General features: G+C 35.9%; 1 protein-coding gene across 3 annotated transcripts in view; it reads left to right on the top strand.

Annotated features, from left to right (window-relative positions):
• LOC140156269 (high affinity cGMP-specific 3',5'-cyclic phosphodiesterase 9A-like) overlaps positions 1-17629 on the top strand; it is a 361412-nt gene that overhangs the window by 321465 nt on the left and 22318 nt on the right. The window lies entirely within an intron of this gene.

Below are 17629 nucleotides of genomic sequence, written 5' to 3'. Positions count from 1 at the left end.
AAAAAAAGTTCAAAGGCCTTTTGTCACATTTTTTTTATGTTAAGCCAATCAAACAATTATTTTAGGCCTTACCCTGGGTCATTACCTTTCTTGCCAGATAATACTAATTTGTGAATAACGCGATACCATTTTGCCACTTGTCACAACAAAACCTGTGAGCCTTTTGAACAAATTTATATGAAAAAAAAATACAACTTGCTTTCACCTTATATATCTTTAAACGTAATTGCAAGAGTTCTTGAATCAGGTGACATTTAAGATCCTCCTTATCCTTTGTTGTAGGTAGAAAGGAAGTTGTTTAAATATATTAATAACTCGGTGACCTTTCCAATATGCACTTGTATTATTGGTTTTTTTTGTTTATTGTAGATTATATTATGTCATCAGTAATTCTAAAATGGGAATACATAATAAAAACACAGCTACGCAAGTATACACTTTCTTATAGTTATATAGCAAATATTTGTTGTTATGTAACTATATAAGTATTTTGGTTATTTTGTTCTTATTTTGATATTTTTAGTGTCAGCTGCAAAAAGACTTGAGGACCAAATATTTGATGTAGAATATTCATTCAAATCAACTGTAAATCTTTAGTTTCAATTGATCTATGTTCTTCTCATATTTAATCTCAAATAAACTGTAAACAGTTATTGTTTTGATCTCAACTTTAAGTTAAGAAAATGCTATTCTTAAAAATTTGCATCCAGTTGCTTTTTGTTTTTATTTTTGTTCCAGATGTCACTATTATTTTCACCAAAGATGCCAAAGAGAGACACATTGAATTCTCAACAAATTTTAAAGGCCTACTCAGTGATCCCATCAAAAGTGTAAAAACATTAACAAATTTCCTAAAAGTGATGGATAAGTCATTCAAATTGTCATAAAATATTTTTGGGAAATCAGCAGTATTGATAAAATTGGAGCCTCATTCAAATATATGTAGCTAATAAAAATGTCTATACACACTAGCAGCCTATATTATACTATCTATAAGACTAACAAAGGTTCCAAAATCTGAATGTTGATGATTTGTATGATCTTCAAGATGAACAAATCACTGAATAGACCTTTAAATATGATCAAATGTATATTTTCTGTGCAGAAAAAAGACAAAACAAGAAGAGATGAAGCTAAGGCAACAAAAAACCTTGGCAATGTGAAATTTGACATACATGTAGAATTGTTATTATTCATTGATTGCTGCACATTTTCAGTAGTCATTATACCGAAGGGTAGCACAGTTTTGATATTCATCATCCTTTGTATCTACCTAAACAATGTGAAATATAAAGATGTGGTATTCATTGCATCTGCCAAAATGATGTGAAAGATAAAGATGCAAAGATCTAGCCGATGGAAAACTGAAGACAAAGCAGAAGCCTGGTCATGTATTCATCTAAAATTTCAAGTTTACTTGTAATTGTATCTTCTATTTACCTTTTCATGTCTTGTATACATCATATAAGCTTACTAACTCAAGTAAACAATTTACCAGCACACCCCTAAAGCGCACACAGTTAATAAGGACAAGATCAATACAACGATGACGGTACCGCTTGCCTGCGCACCCCGAAGCAGCGGTGCGTGGAACTACGTAGAGATGTAAAGCCATGTGATGAGATATGTTGGTGTTCGGGCTGTAGTAGAGTATTACATTTATGGACTATTCCGGTTGAAATCCATACACCCTCTGTGTACAACATGTCGTTAATCTCCCACGTAGGGGGTGTTGACTTCACATAAAGCCATGTCCATTCAGATACCCCAATTTGAAATCACACTCCCTGTGGGAGATTAAGGCCATATCTTCCATAGGGGTGTGGATTTCAACTGGAACAGCCCTATATCTCCTAAAGTGGGTAGATACACTTTAAGAGACATATTATAGATGATGAAAAAACTGCATGGGAGGAAGGAGGTGTTTTGTTATGCGAGTGAGAATTATCATTATACAGTGTATGCAGGGTATTGGTTGTTAGGTATATAATCATCAAGACATAAAGAGGGTTAGGATTACAAAGCGAGTTGTAAACAAATCGTCATCCCTTTCACATAATGACGTATTAGTGTTATGATACGTTGTTGTTATGTGAAACGGCTGATGAAATGTAAGCTATATATTGTACTTAAGGGATTTGTAATGAGCGTGAACCTGGTTTGGATGCAGAGGGAGTGTGCCTGTAACAGACACAGCCACCAGAAAAGGACCAGCTCAGATCGCGCGCCAAATAAGTTTGCAGTCCAGAAATTTCATTTTTTCTCAGCCTTGCAAAAAAATAGGCAGAGGTGGGAATCGAACCCGGGACCTCGGTGTTGTAAAACCTACTGCGTTACCGCTGAGCCAACTTACAATCAGCTATGAGAAGTTTGATAGTAATCCTTGATATTGCTGAATAGAATAAATCAATACTGATAGGTCTATTTATCTAATGTACGATGTTATTCAAATTGGCCTATAAACTAGGAATATAATGTGAAATGAATATCAATCGATCAATCAATCAAGTTGTCAAGTTATCAAAAATCAATAATAAACCGACGTAGGCCTATCATGGAATATTACTAACTAGGCCTACTAACTAATATACCAAATAAATAAAATAAATAAATAAGTCAGTAAATAAATAAATAGGCATAGGCCTAAATAAATAAATAAATACATAATGCAGAATGCAGTTAGTATTTTAGTTGCAAAATTCCAAACATTCTATTCACACATTCTATTATAATTTTCTGCTATACACGCAAAGGACCTGTGCCTTTAATATGTCCGCGCCTAATCAATAATGAGTCTTTCACCATGCTCACACACCATGTTAAACTATTGTATCCCTGCAAGTATAGTACTGACCAGGAAAGTTGAAAAAGTCCTGACACCTCAATGAAATGGATGCTATAACGTACCCAATCAAGCGAACATATCAAGGTCATATCAGGCGTTATACAAAGAATGGTCAAAGGTCAACGCTTTCCAAAGAAGTATAGTAATAGATGTAGACACAAGCTTTAAGGGAAACATAAACACATAGTCGTCAGTCGTGTGGTTTTTATGAGATTTGATACGGCGCTGAAGTCTATTGGCTGTCCCAAAATCAGTACCAGACCCGGGTTCCAGACGGCAATGTGTGTGTTGTTACAAGGAATGCAAACTCATTTTATCAATGAGTGAACCACATAGAGGAATACGACATCTATCGTGAGCCAATCTGCATTATGTTGCCTGCAAAAGCCGACGATCAGGTAAAATTTCTAAAAGCAGCGTGACTAGATATTTGCGTTAATTTCATGATACGTGTAAAACGCATTGAAAACGCCAAATTGCAGTCATAAAATATATAATATTAGTAAATCACCCAATCGAATGTAAACGTAGGTATGTGGAAAAGAACTGCAATAACAATAACAAACTATGTGCCCAAAGAGTTGTCTTTGGCATGTCGCTTTTTTGAAATATGACCAAAAATATCAAATTTTGGAAAAACGCCCCAAAATTTAAAACAAACACGAACCTTCCAAAATAAATATATATTAGCACTTTGGGCGTGCCCAGTCACTACCTGCCGCTGTGATTTGGGGTAACTCATTGCTTCCCCTCTCCAGATACCGGAACTTCAAGGTCGCTCATACCCCAGCCCTTAACTGAAAGTACTATTTGTAATATGACTCGGGCAAGAAAGACTTGTTCAGAAAATGATTTGCATAGCTATTTAGAATCAATATGGAAATGACATGGACATTGGATACATTGCCCATTAAAGGATCATTCAATTGGCAGAATTGTAAGTTGAAAGCTAGAAATGATACTTTATGATACACAAATAAATATTTATATTAAAAAGATATTCAAAGTGAAGACTACTTGTAAATCATAGGGGTTGACTTGCAATACATGGTCACCATATAAATTGACCAATTCGGTAAATCCCATAAGCCTTTGCAAATATACCTGAGATGTCATCATTTGATGTCACGTCGATCTGCAATGCGCAGTAACGATGTTCGCTAAACAATGTGCGCATCGGCACAGATCGGTGTGACCTCAAATGTTGACATCTCAGGTGTACTCGCAAAGGCTTATGGGATTTACCGAAAAGGTGAATTCCTGTACTTCAATATCATACATAGGGATCACAGTTCAGCGAGCTATTTACACCTCTATGAAACTTATCAGGTTTTGAAAATGATCAAACCTATACCTGTCTCAAGATGGTCACTGCAGGATACTTTGGCAGGGGATGTGATTGCATCTGACCAGTATATATCTGTTTGTTAGAATCTGTGCCAAGGTTACTGATATATTGCGTCATTGGTGTGGGGGTAAATCAATAGGCCGGTGTAACTGTGGTCTATTACGTCATTGGGGTGGGGGAATCAATGGGCCGGCAATAGGCAACTGTGGTCTATTGCGTCATTGGGGCAATCACTAGGCAGATAGGTGAGTGTATCATATAGCGATAGATATTGATGATGCAGCTGAAAATTAATTAGCAGACCAAAATGGGGACTACCAACCATGGGATAGGAAAAAACCTGTTCTACAGGCCTGACCAACCCAGATTTTACATTTGGGTGTTTTTTTACTGAATGCAATTAAAAGTGGATTGATTTTGACTGAAATGTTTTGAATAAAGTAAGAGAATTTCTAAAATGTTTTTTTAAGCTTTCGGTGATTTTTTAGGGTCATTTTGATAGCCTCTTCCAGGAAAAAATCCCGACCAACCGATCCTACTTGGCAAATCATCAGACCGAAGAACAGGGTCGTTGTTTTTTCGTCTCTAATTACACATTTCCATATTCTGACATTTCATACATATATATATTGTTATAAATCTATTTTGAATTGCTGCAAAGAACACATATTTTAATTTGGTTAATTTCATTGAAGAATTGTGATTCCCAAACTGAAGTTGATTTTGCCATTTCTGATGCAGGAACCACAAAACCTACATAACTATTAAAGTGTAACATTAGAATTCCTTGGCAAATTCCCTTTAAGATGCATACAGCCAATTTAATTGTGTCAATTTTCTTAGAATATATTGAAAAGCTGTCAAAAGGTCTGTCATTTTCCAAGTAATCCACAAAATTCTTCCAATAGAAAGTGAAATCTTTCAAATTTTACAAAAGATGCTGTAAAATAATTTTGTAATAGCACACAATGAAGTAATACAAGTGTTGTATTGCTAACACAAACATGAATGCTTTTGTTGATTTGAGTTATCAAAAGAAGAGTGCAAGCAGATACACATTGAACTCCCACTCGCAATGCTACCTCGCAGAAAATGACATTTTGTATTTTGCGATGAAAATTTAATGATTTCAGATGGTATTCAAATTTCATGGAACTGTTACACAAATGATAAAACAGCTTTTCTAGAAAAAAATTGGATAAAAGCACCCTTACAGCACAGATCCTGCAAAGGATCTATGCTTACAGCTTACCCTGAATACATACATTTTCCATTCAGTTTCATTCTTTGATTAAGCATATCTGTACACTAAAAATGCTGGAAATCTGTTGGTTTAAATTTTTACCCCTATCTGGTAAAAGTTTAACCAATGATGGTTAAATGTGCATTGTTTGGTTGAATTTTAACTAACAGTTGGGTAAAATTCAACCAACATTGGGTGAAATAAATTTCACAAAAGACTGTGCTTGTTCACCTTGTAACCAACTGTTGGTTAGAAAGGGATACCGTAGAATTCCGTCTAGAAGCATATATGCCTCTAAACAAGGGTTTTTTTAACGAAAGATATGAAAGGCCAATACCCTTCTCAAAAACATTGCAATAGATTGGTCTTACAAATATACATGTTTGTACAGCCGTCTTTATCAGTAATATAGTTGTTCAAAGTCCAAATAACGTTTTTGTTGAGAGTGTCTGCCTCTTGTCTCTTGTGTCAAAAAAACCTCGTTTAGAGGCATATATATGCTTGTAGACGGAATTTTACGGTATTTCAACAATATTGAAATATCCCATCTTTGCCTTTTGAATCAATCTTTGATTACCAGCTGAATAATGCCATGATTGGTTAAAATAATTTCACCCATTGTTGGTTAAATTTTAACCAACCAAAGTCAATTGAATCAATCTTCATTCAGAGTTTTACTATAATGTCGGGTAAAATATTTTATCAACACATTTTTAACCAGCTTTTTGAGTGTGCATGATTGAAAAAATGCCTGGAATGGGTGATTATGACTGCAATTAGGAAGCACTGCTAGCAGTTTGATACTCATGAATGTGCTATAAGAATGCAGTAAATAGTCACATAAAAATGTGACAAAAGCATTTTTCACACAAAATCCAGCGTGATAGTGCAATGGATTCAAGAAACATGCCGGCAGCCAGAGACTAGAGTTGAATGAATTGTGCAGTTTATATGAGTCAAAAGACGAGACAATAGTATTGGTACAGAAGAGCTACTAAGATATAAAAGTGAGGTTTATAGCTCATAATAGTGTTCATTGACATCCCTTATTTTCAGATGAGTACCAAGGCGCAGGGTGGGCATTTGGGCAATATCATACGTTCAATGAACTTGGGTACAAGGTTTTAATCGTTTCTTGTAGATAAATTTCAGTACCCCATTCACCCAATTTATTTAATATTAACAACAAAGCTGTATTTTTAAAGAAAAAAACCCCTGAATTTAAAAGTTTCTGTAAATGGCATTGATTTGAATTCAGTGTGAAGATAATGATAGGTTTTACATGCCACAATGCCTGTGTTTAATAGCCATTGATTGCTGTAAGGGCAACTTTTAAATTTGGGTTTTTTAAAATTAATATTGCTTGCTGCCTTGTTATTGAACAGAATTGGGTGAATGGGGGATCAAAATGCACATACATAAACCACCTTTCTTTCTATAAAATGTTATGAATATAGGATAAGATGCGATACCGTAGCCTCTCAAAATAAGTGTGAGTCCAGTTGAATAGTTTAATGAGTTCCATTTAATATTTAATGCACTGCTTATTTATTAGCTTAAGTGTTTGTTATTATTGTCTGGGGCATAGGTTACTGCTGGGTGAAGATCTGTATCAAAAAGCGTTTAATAAATATTGCTTGTATGCAGGCTTACGTGTATAAATATGATGGTTTCTTTAAAGGAGCATCTCTTCCACCGTGCGAAAATGGGCTTTGCCTCCTATCCCCCATCAAAATACAAAGATAAGGGAAATTTCACATTTCTGATTTGGGGGTAAAATGACCAGTTTTATACAAATTAATTTGCGCCACTCACTGACAAAGCTTGTGGTTTTGTTATTGCTAAGCGAGTTATTCTATACAATAGATCATTTATATTGGTGCCATTTAAATCTTGCTTTATAGATTTGTTTATATATATATATCTATGTGGTGAAATGGAGCCCCATATATCATGTAATTTATATACCGCACACTTTTAGCGAGACTTCCATAATGCCTGGTATTACACAAGATAAATTAAACCAGAGTCGGATGATAAAGACTGATAGATGCATTACTAAGAGAAGTCATTAAACTCAAGTTTACACATAGAGGTTGCCTAAAGTTACACCAACATGAAAGCTGCAGACTTATTGATGATATTACCCTCAGGATGTTGGCTGCCATTTTGTGTGTGCTACTACTATGAGCTATAATGATCTCATCAACTATGACACAGTTCAATGAGCTACATTTGATACGCATAGCCCACAATTTGACCTCATGATGAGGAGTATGAGTTTTTGTAGCCAACACATCCATAGGACATTCTTTGAGTGTAGAAGCATATTGGGGTGTCCTAGAGATTGTCATGTATGAGATCTTAAAATTCATTTCATGAAGTAAAATACACATACATGTACAACTCTGTCCGTGTGTATTGTCTTATGCAAACTGTAAGCCCAGGGGAAGAGGTTCTTGATTTTGAATGTGTATGGATGTGCAGCTTTTGAAAATGTGCAGATTTTAAAAATTTACCTCCAAAAATGACCAAATTTGATGAAAAAGAGATTTTTTAATTTTGAAATTATTTCTATTCACATTTAAGGTTAATTTGCCAAATTCTGGTAAATATTTTGAAATTAAGAGCACATCTTCTCTAAAGGAAATTTACAACCTGAACCTAAACCTTAGAGCCTGAAAATGCTGCCTGAATGGGCTATTCCAGTTGAAATCCATACACCCCCTATGGAAGACATACCTTTAATATCCCACACAAGGGGTGTAGATTTTAAATGAAGCTACACATTCAGGTAACCCCATTTGAAAATCACACTCCCTGTGCAGAAGATTAAGGTTATGTTTTGCATAGAGGGTGTTTGGATTTTAACTGGAATAGCCCGATAAGACTTGACATCATGTATACATCTGCATCTCTGAGGTTCCTTAGTTGGCCATCTTAAGTACCCATGAAGTGTGTTTGATGTTACCGACTGGAATATACATTTCTGGGGGATGTTTTTGTTGTGACATGTATAATGGCTAAAGCTGCTTACCTCAGTCTGAACCACATACATACATCATTGTCTTATTTCAATCAAATCAAACATACAAAATATAAAAAGACACAAAATTTGAATGAGGAGATGCTCAAAACGCCAAGAGGCCTGAAGCGAGCACCCCCTCTACACTGACCACATATTAGTGGTATAAAAGAAACAAAATAACTGAATGTGATAAACAGGCACATCTACATAAAATGCTGCTGCTGCGTTGCCCTAGTCCTCATAGAACCGTCGGCATTCTCTTGCGTGCTTTCTCTCTTGCCACGGCCATTCCACCATTAGTCCACATTCTGATGTTATCAATCCATCCTGTTTTCCTTCGACCTGGCCTGGCTTTTCCTTCTACTTCTCCTTCTATCGTTATCTGAAAAATAAAATACACTAAGCCAAAAAATAACTTTTTCACAAGGTCATATCTTAAAATCCAGTGCATCAAAATGAACCAAAATTACACACAGGATTACTTCAATACTCTACTCCAAACACATGTCAGTAACCAAGCAGTTGTGCAACTGACACAACTGCAAAATGCACTGATATTGAACAGCTTCCTGGACAACATTCACAGCCCAATAATTGGCACCCAGCACAAGAAATCTGTGAGAATGTGTATAAGATCCTTACACAGATGACAATTTCCAAAGAGTAAGTGGAATAGTGTGGAAAGGGGCTGATTTCCAGTTGAAATCTACACACCCCCTATGGAAGACATTTATACTTTAATCTCCCACACAGGGGGTGTAGATTTCAAATCGTGCCACCTATTCAGGTAACCCTATTTGAAAGTCACACTCCCTTTGTGGAAGATCATGTCTTCCAGGGGTGTATGGATTTTAACTGGAATAGCACAGACTGCATGCTAACTCACTTCAGTGAAAGTCTTCAAATTCAACTGCTCTTGCTGAGAAATAGGTAGCCTACATACATTTTAATCCAATCCAAAATGTCAGTTTGCATCTTTATAAGATTGCATAATCACATTCATGTGGTTTATTGGCACATATTTGTTCCAAATAAGTCTTAATCCAAATGTTGATGAATTTAAGAGTGTTCTGGCACATGTTGTGTAAAAGGATTAAAATTATAGGTTACAGTCTGCCGCCTGGACAACCAATTCTTTAGAAATGCTTAGTCGCGCTAAAAGTCGATCGATACATGTAAAAATCAGCACAATTCAGAGATACACCTTTTTTCTTTGTAATTAATTTTCTCGGTCAAATATAAAGCAATATTTTTTTTTTCTTCAGTAATGTCAGTTAAAAACTTGGTGCTTGGATATACATTTTTTAAAAATCCTGGTGTTAAAATTAAGCATCAAATTGTGTCTTTTAGTGTGATATTTTGATTTTTATAGGCCTTGAATTAGCCACGAGCTTTTTACGGAATTCATGTTTTAGTGTCTCAAACTAACATAGTTTGCTAAAGAAAGATATTTCCCACCTCTGTAAAGCACATCGTGTGGGTCTATATGTTATAGTTTTGTCAGAATTTCCGCTTTTGTTTTACCCTTTTTCCATTCAGTCTCCGAAAATGTCAAACTAAGTAAAGGTAGGCAATGGTGAGTACTTTTATCTCGAGAGCAACCAGCTGAAATAGTCGATATTTCCTTTGTTGTTCTCCAGGTCAATTTTTCATTGAAAGCCAATTGCCCGACCAGCGCATTAAATCCCCAATTGGGTGTTCTGGTTAAACATGATCAGTAGGAGCGCTTATAGGTCTGGGAATTTCTTTGCTATATTGAAGTTCTGGCAACACTATAGCCATGCCGGTATTCCTATCAAACCCAGGGATATCGATCCACAATGCTAGATTTCACGTGTTGATTTAGAAATTTTGTCAGCCGACAGTGAAAGATGGTGAAATCAAAACGGAAATTCTGACAAAACTATGATATATAGCTCACGGTGATGTGCTTTAGAAAGTTGGGGAAAATCCTTCATTAGCAACTATATTACTTTGAAAAGCTAAAAGGTTGATCCAAGAAAAAGCTCATGGGCCGAGCTGAAGCCTATAAAAATCGAATATCTTACACTAAATGACTGAATTTCAGGCCTAAGTTTAACACCAGGATTTAAAAAAAAATCAGTATCAAGCATTATAGTTTTTCCAGCCATTTACTGAAAAAATTAAAATTATTGCTTTTCATTTGGCTGAGAAAAAAATTTTTACACTGAAAAGGTGTAACTCAAAATTTTGCTCATTTCAACACCAATTTCGATCGTTTGTATTGCCTCATTAAATGACTGAGTGAGCCTTGCAGAACAAAAGAATCCGTTGTGCAGGTAGCTGACTGGTTAATAAATGCCTATCACTTGTTTTGAGTGAAATTGTACAAAATAATGCCTGCATACTGAGATGTTGATGTGTCTAATGCACAAACCCTGCAGTGATATAGGCAGATATGGACCCATACATATATCATGTTAAGATTTGAATTAAAGTATATTGTTGCCCAAATTTACACCATGTTTTATTAATGTCTATTTCCAGTCTAATTAGGGTTGTTTGGGGTTATAAATGCTCAACTCTTGTAGTTGGAAGAAAAGCCATAATGGTGTCTTTTGAGAACTTATTTCTGACTAGAATATCACAGTTTCAATTTGTCATGATTGAACGACAATGTTTACAATATGATTTTTTTTACTGACCTATATAGAATAATATATTAACTCTCTCTACGCGGGTGTCCATTGCAGACGACAAGTTTAGATTTTTTCAAAAATTCAAAAATTTAAGAATTATACATTTTCATGACCATATTTGGAATCAGCATGAAAAATGCATTAAAATGAGAACAAACAAGCCTAGTATTGGTTCAGTGATTCTTGAGATAGCTCTTGAAATTTGGAGAAAATATCCTAAAACTTGGGACTCTTTATGTTGAAGCCTATGGCTAGCACACAGAGTATTAAGATGTCAAGATTCAGCAAGAGCAGAATGAGTTCTGTGAAATGTGTATATCAGTAGTTGCTTTCTTCTGATTGATTTAAAATTGAATGTGAAAACAAGTCAGTAAATAATACAACAGAGCATATAAGAATATTGGACATAGCAAGCAAGTGAGGCATAAATATAATCAAATCAATGTTAGAACCTATTGCTATGTGCTGCTGTCAATGACTCCATGGAATGGATGCTCTCATCAATAAATCTACTGATATCATGATGGAGTGTTATTTACAATGAATTTGAGTGAAAATTCACACTCCGGTACTTCTGGAATTGACAAACATGCATGTTTACAGGAAAAGTAGAGATAATATTATTAGATTTGATGATTATCAAAAAACTTGAAATACAAGAATTGATGTTTTTAGTTGACTTGATGCAGAGGTTTTTACATCTAATGAATGTTAATAATTCCTTATACATGGTGTTCTATACTTTTCCACTATTAGATACTACAATCTCAGTCAAAATTGTTCAGATGCTTTTTGTCTCTACATTTGAAATGGTCCCCATCGCAAATTTGTGTGTCTGTCTTCGAAGAAGTACGGTATCCAACATTGATTGTTGTGGAGGCGGGATATTAATGGTAGGGGAACCTTGAAGCTTTCTAGGCCATATTGACATATTTGTATTGCACATCAGAAATATGTGGATAAAATAGACAGAAATTACTTCAGCGTTCAAAGTGTATTGACTGATAGTGACTGTATGTTAGTTTGCTATAACTTTCATGCACAATTTCTCTTACAAGAAACTTGCTCAAGTATCCGGAGAATTCATTGACACCCAATAAGCGGCACGGTGTAAGTACACATTGGACACTGAAAGTATGCAAATTTGGAGGGAGGGCCCTAAAATTGCTAAATCACACCAAAATAATGACTTTACTGAGACAAATATACACAAATATGCCCTTTTTTGTACTGAAATGGCCCAAATTTAGTTATTTTTTGTCTAAAACAGAGCTAATATAAATTTGTTTTGTTCAGTTCACCACTTTGTCATCATCCCCATCATAGGGGAGCAAATTACCACCCCATCACCCAGTACTTCTTCCCCACATTAATGGGCTGTTCCAGTTGAGATCCATACACCCTGTATGGAAGATATGACCTTAATCTCCCACACAGGGAATGTAAATTTCAAATGGGGTTCAAATATGTGACTCCATTTGAAATCTATTCCCCCTGAGTGGAAGATTAAGATCATGTCTTTCATACAGGGTGTATGGATTTCAACTGGAATAGCACAATACATTTTTATGCTATATATACTGTGAGCTTTGAATTTATGAAGCTCTCTTTTTCTTATGAATTATTTCCAATTTTTTACATTATATTTGTTCAAGTTTGATACATCCTGGCACCAAACGTTCTTACCAACCGCAGCATGCAATAGGGATGTCATTCAATCAACATGGTAATTCTCATGATGACTAGATTTGAATTTTAAAACAAATCTCAAATTAGTTTTGTATCATATGTTGAGAAATAAAGCAAGATAAGAGGAATGAATAGTGTTATTTCCAGGTTCCTATAGAAAGGTCATACTCTTCTCATTAGGCAACAAAGATATGATTTCACACTATGTAATTGGGTTTTCGTCTTCAGGGTTTTGAGCAAAAGAGGCTGTGCTTTTAAAGGGTTTTGTGATTTAATAGCCCAACCAAAATGGAACTAGCACTTTTTCTTTTATCAGCTTGCCCAGATGAGACCAGTTGCTGCAGGGCCCTAAGGGCCAATTTCTCAAAGCATGGCTAGTTGTCAGGCTTACTATGCCATCAGGCTTAAGCCCAATACCTGAATACCAGTGCTTACAATTTCATGTCATACATCACCTAGAAAGATAAATCAATAAAATGGGTCCACATTGGTAGGGTTAGCCTGCTGGCTTAGGAAGCCTGACCACTAGCCAAGTTTTGAGAAATCAGACCTAAAAGGCACATCCACATTAAGGGTTTTTTTTGCTTAAAGCAATGCAGTTCTTAAACAAAAACTGAGGGCAATTGAGACTGTGAATAGTCGCAAGGATTCCACTCCGTAAGTTTGCCTCCAAATTTATCCCCATGAAATTTAGTTTGAACTTCCTATGTTGGGGCTTTGCCCCTCTGTTGCACCATCAGTGGTCCACTCACCCCCTCGGAATGGATTGAGAGGTCTTTGTCAAAGACTAGGCCAACTCACACTTCAAGTAATTGTAGGGCAATGCTATGTGAGGTAACCAATCAACTTCTATTCTGAACCCAAAGCTGATACCCACTGTGGCTCATACTCAAAAATGAAGTTTTTAGTATTAGATACACATTTTTCAATTTAGTTTTCAACATAAAAATTCTTGAGAATTTCCTATAGTATGTCATTGGTGGTAACAACATTTCCCACCCGGATAGTTGTGCATGTGCTACAAACAAAAAATTCCTACATTGTAGCATTCCAAATACTTGTCAATGTAAAATTATGAAACATGAATTTTATCCATGGCATTGCCTTTTAAAGACATTTCTTGTTAGTATTACATAGGAAAGACAATAATAGAGTAGGATTTGTGATCAGCCATCGGCACAAACTTACTAAATTAAGAAAAACTTGAGACTTAAGGGTGTAATTTGTGCTATAATACTTGTCATATGTTTGACGAGGCAGCTTATATATTCATAATACAAGTGTGCTGCGATAATCTGTGCCCTCCATGGCAGTGTAATGTCAGGTGACACGATAAATTGCAAGTTTTTACAAGCATCGAAACTGCGCTCAAAAACACTCTTGAAAATCATGGAGTACTTTGAGAATCTGCCGCATGGATGTTCATATTACGGAACCCTAACCCTGAAGGATGTAACCTCACCCTGTGCAAATGGATGCCAACAGCAGATAATGGTGTCAACGGCAGACGACATAAACAGTTTCAATTGTACACACTTCTTTATAAAGGTGCAGAAATTCACAACTTTGAATCTGAATCTAAAATTTCAAAAAATAGTTAAAACATTAAAGTACATATCGATGATAGGTGCCTCTGTGGTTTAATTACAATATTTTATTCAGGAATTGACACTTATTTTAGAAAAAAACCAATTTGAGAGATAAATATTTTAGAAACAAGATTACCAACGGCAAGTGGTCAATTACGAAAAAGGTGGATACTGTTTGCTATTTAGGAGTGTAACATTTAGACTGCCCTGTATACAGTGGCTCAGAAAAGAGCTGTTTAAAATAGGCTAGACAACCTTTCACCTATAGCCTACTTTCTTCAAATTGGCACATAACTGTATTGAGCTAGAATTAAACAAAATTTAAAAAATTCTTTTGCATCCTGAAAACTAAATGTCTCATTTTGCTAAAATTTTGAGACAACTTGATCAATATAGTGCTGTATAATTATGATTACCCTATTTACAGTGACCACATGTCATTTTTTGGAATGGGTTTGCTGATTTTGACAACATCAAGAGAACTTCATTGTGTGTATTCCATTACCTGTGATAGACATGATAACTGTGATAGGTATATAGCCTATCTGTAGACAAAGTAAAGTAATACTTGGCAAGGAAAACAGAGTAAAGTAAAATACATTGAAAACGAATGTTTGCTTTAGGCTTAGTTTTCATGTGAGACTCTGAAAGTAAATATATTGCCTTTACTGTGAAGTTTATATTTATTTTGACAATGGATTGACAATATGTCTGTATATTTGCTGTGGGACTGTCCTGCAAGTAGGCTATTCCGGTTGAAATTCATATACCCTCTATGGAAGACATGATCTTAATCTTCTACACAGGGAGTGTGAATTTCAAACAGAGCCACCCATTCAGTGTCGTCTCCTCCAAATTGGGCTATTCCGGTTGAAATCCATATACCCTCTATGGAAGACATGATCTTAATCTTCTACACAGGGAGTGTGAATTTCAAACAGAGCCACCAATTTGAGTGTCGTCTGCTCCAAATTGGGCTATTCCAGTTGAAATCCATATACCCTCTATGGAAGACATGACCCTAATCTTCCACATAGGGGGCGTAGATTCTAAATGGAGTCACCCATTCAGGTAACCCAGCTGGAATCTACACTTCCTGTATGGAAGATTAAGGTCTTGTCTTCCAAAGGGGGTTTATGGATTTCAACTGGAATAACCCATTTGATTCAATCAATTGATGCATGGTTGGAAGCAAAAATAATATACAGATACCATATTGTCTGTAATAAACGCCCTTGGGGTATGCACTTTGTCGAAAGGGGGTCAAAAAAGTTTTGCCTGTCAAAAGAAGGGGGTCAAAAAAGTTTAGCTGTCCATCGAGGGGGGAGTTTATTAGAAGCAAATTTGAATCTTTTTCTAAATTGGGGGTGTACTTATTAGGGGGCCTCTGTTACAAACAATACGGTATGTACATGATGAACCTCTGTGAATGCGCACTCCAAAGTTGGGGGTAAATAGAGGAACATGATGAAGATGATAATGATAAAGATCTACACTTGATAACAATGATGATGATTATGATGGTGACAACAATAACAGTGATGATGATTAAAATAACAATGATATAATAATGATGATGATGACATGTATCATGACAACAGTGATGATAACTTCGTCTGTACACACACCTGGAAAAAAACAAAGGGCTTTTATTTTTTGTCCAACTCTTGATAGATTCTCGATGTTGAATGTTTGTACTATGATATTGGTTTAACAGATGTACTCTCATTTGGTTACACACAGAAGACAACCAAGAGTGCTTCATCCTGTAGGATATCGTTATAGGTCATGATTTAAATATTCATAACTTAATTTGCATATCCATAACTATATATGGTGATATGCTATGCTTTTGTATAAATGCATACCTGCCAACCTCTGGAACCCAGAAATAGGAGTCATTGCGAACGAAGGGAGTGAAGCGACCGGAGTCTCGCCCGCACGGCGGGGGGTCCAGGGGCCCGCTTAAGGGCCCCTGGTGGGGTCCAGAGGAAAAGCCCCGGTGGGGGTCAAGGGGGCGAAGCGCCCTGAAGCCAGAGGGTTTCTACACAAATTATACTACAGGAAACAGCATTTGAGAGGGGAAATTACATATAAATTTAGTAAAAAGTAATTGAAATAAAAGGGAAAAAACAAATAACTTGCACTAGAGACTTGTATGTTTGTTTGTTTTTATATGCCCTGCTTATCAGAGGGTTTCTGCACATTTAGCACCACAGGAAAGGCCATTTCAGAGGGTAAAAAGAACATTTCAAAGCTCTTGGCTTGTTCTACACTTTTAATAAAAAGTGCTTCCTTCTTCCAGAAAACAAGCTTTAAAGTTTCGAGTTTCCTATACTTTTATGCACAAGAGACACTCTTAAAAAATGTTTTTTGGCTTTATTACATGACTAATATGGCTGATGTTGATATATGTGAAGCAGAAAAATAAGGCAATAATTAACCATTTTTTTGTGCTTGGCATCCACTGCCTCCCCACACCACCCCACCCAGGGTCTTAGTAAGAAATTGAGGGTTGCCCGTCATTTGAATACATTTGCCTGTCCTAATTTGACCTTAAAAATATTTACCAGACCTCAATAGCCCATTGGGAGTTCAAAGAGTTCAAATATGTGCTAATAAAGCTAATATGGCCTTGTTCTACAAATCGGGTCTACTAAAAAGGTCAATTAGCTTCTCAAAACATACATTTTATAATATAACACCTGTCAAATGCATTAACTTTGCCCGTCCCAGGAGCAAACTCCCCGTCTAAAATGACGGCCAGACAGGTGGCTAGCTAAGACCCTGACCCCACCCCACCCCCACCAACCAGCACCCCACCATGGGCCTTGACAGTCAGTGTGCTTTTACTTAAAATTTCAGGACGACAAAAAGAGATCATTTTTGACATAAAAACCTGTTTTAGACTTCTTTTGAAAAAATGATTCCTTCATCTTAAAAAAAAGTGGTTTTAAATGTTCAGTTTCCTATACTTTTGTACATGAGAGACATTCTTCAAAGGTTTTTTTTTTGGCCTAATAACATGGCCTACATGACTGCAATTGATATATAATGGACTAAAATTCATCAATTTGGGGCATGAAAAGGTGTTCTCAATGATCTAAAAATTTGACCACATACATGTTAAAGGAGGATTTCGTGATCCTAGCATCCTCTTTTTATGACATTTTTCAGTAGATATCCACGACAAAAGCTTATTTCCAAAATTTCAGTTGATTCCGATT

This window comes from Amphiura filiformis, chromosome 7 (assembly GCF_039555335.1).
Source record: "Amphiura filiformis chromosome 7, Afil_fr2py, whole genome shotgun sequence".
Classification (NCBI taxonomy): Eukaryota; Metazoa; Echinodermata; class Ophiuroidea; order Amphilepidida; family Amphiuridae; genus Amphiura; species Amphiura filiformis.
This window is presented reverse-complemented; position numbering and strand designations above follow the sequence as displayed.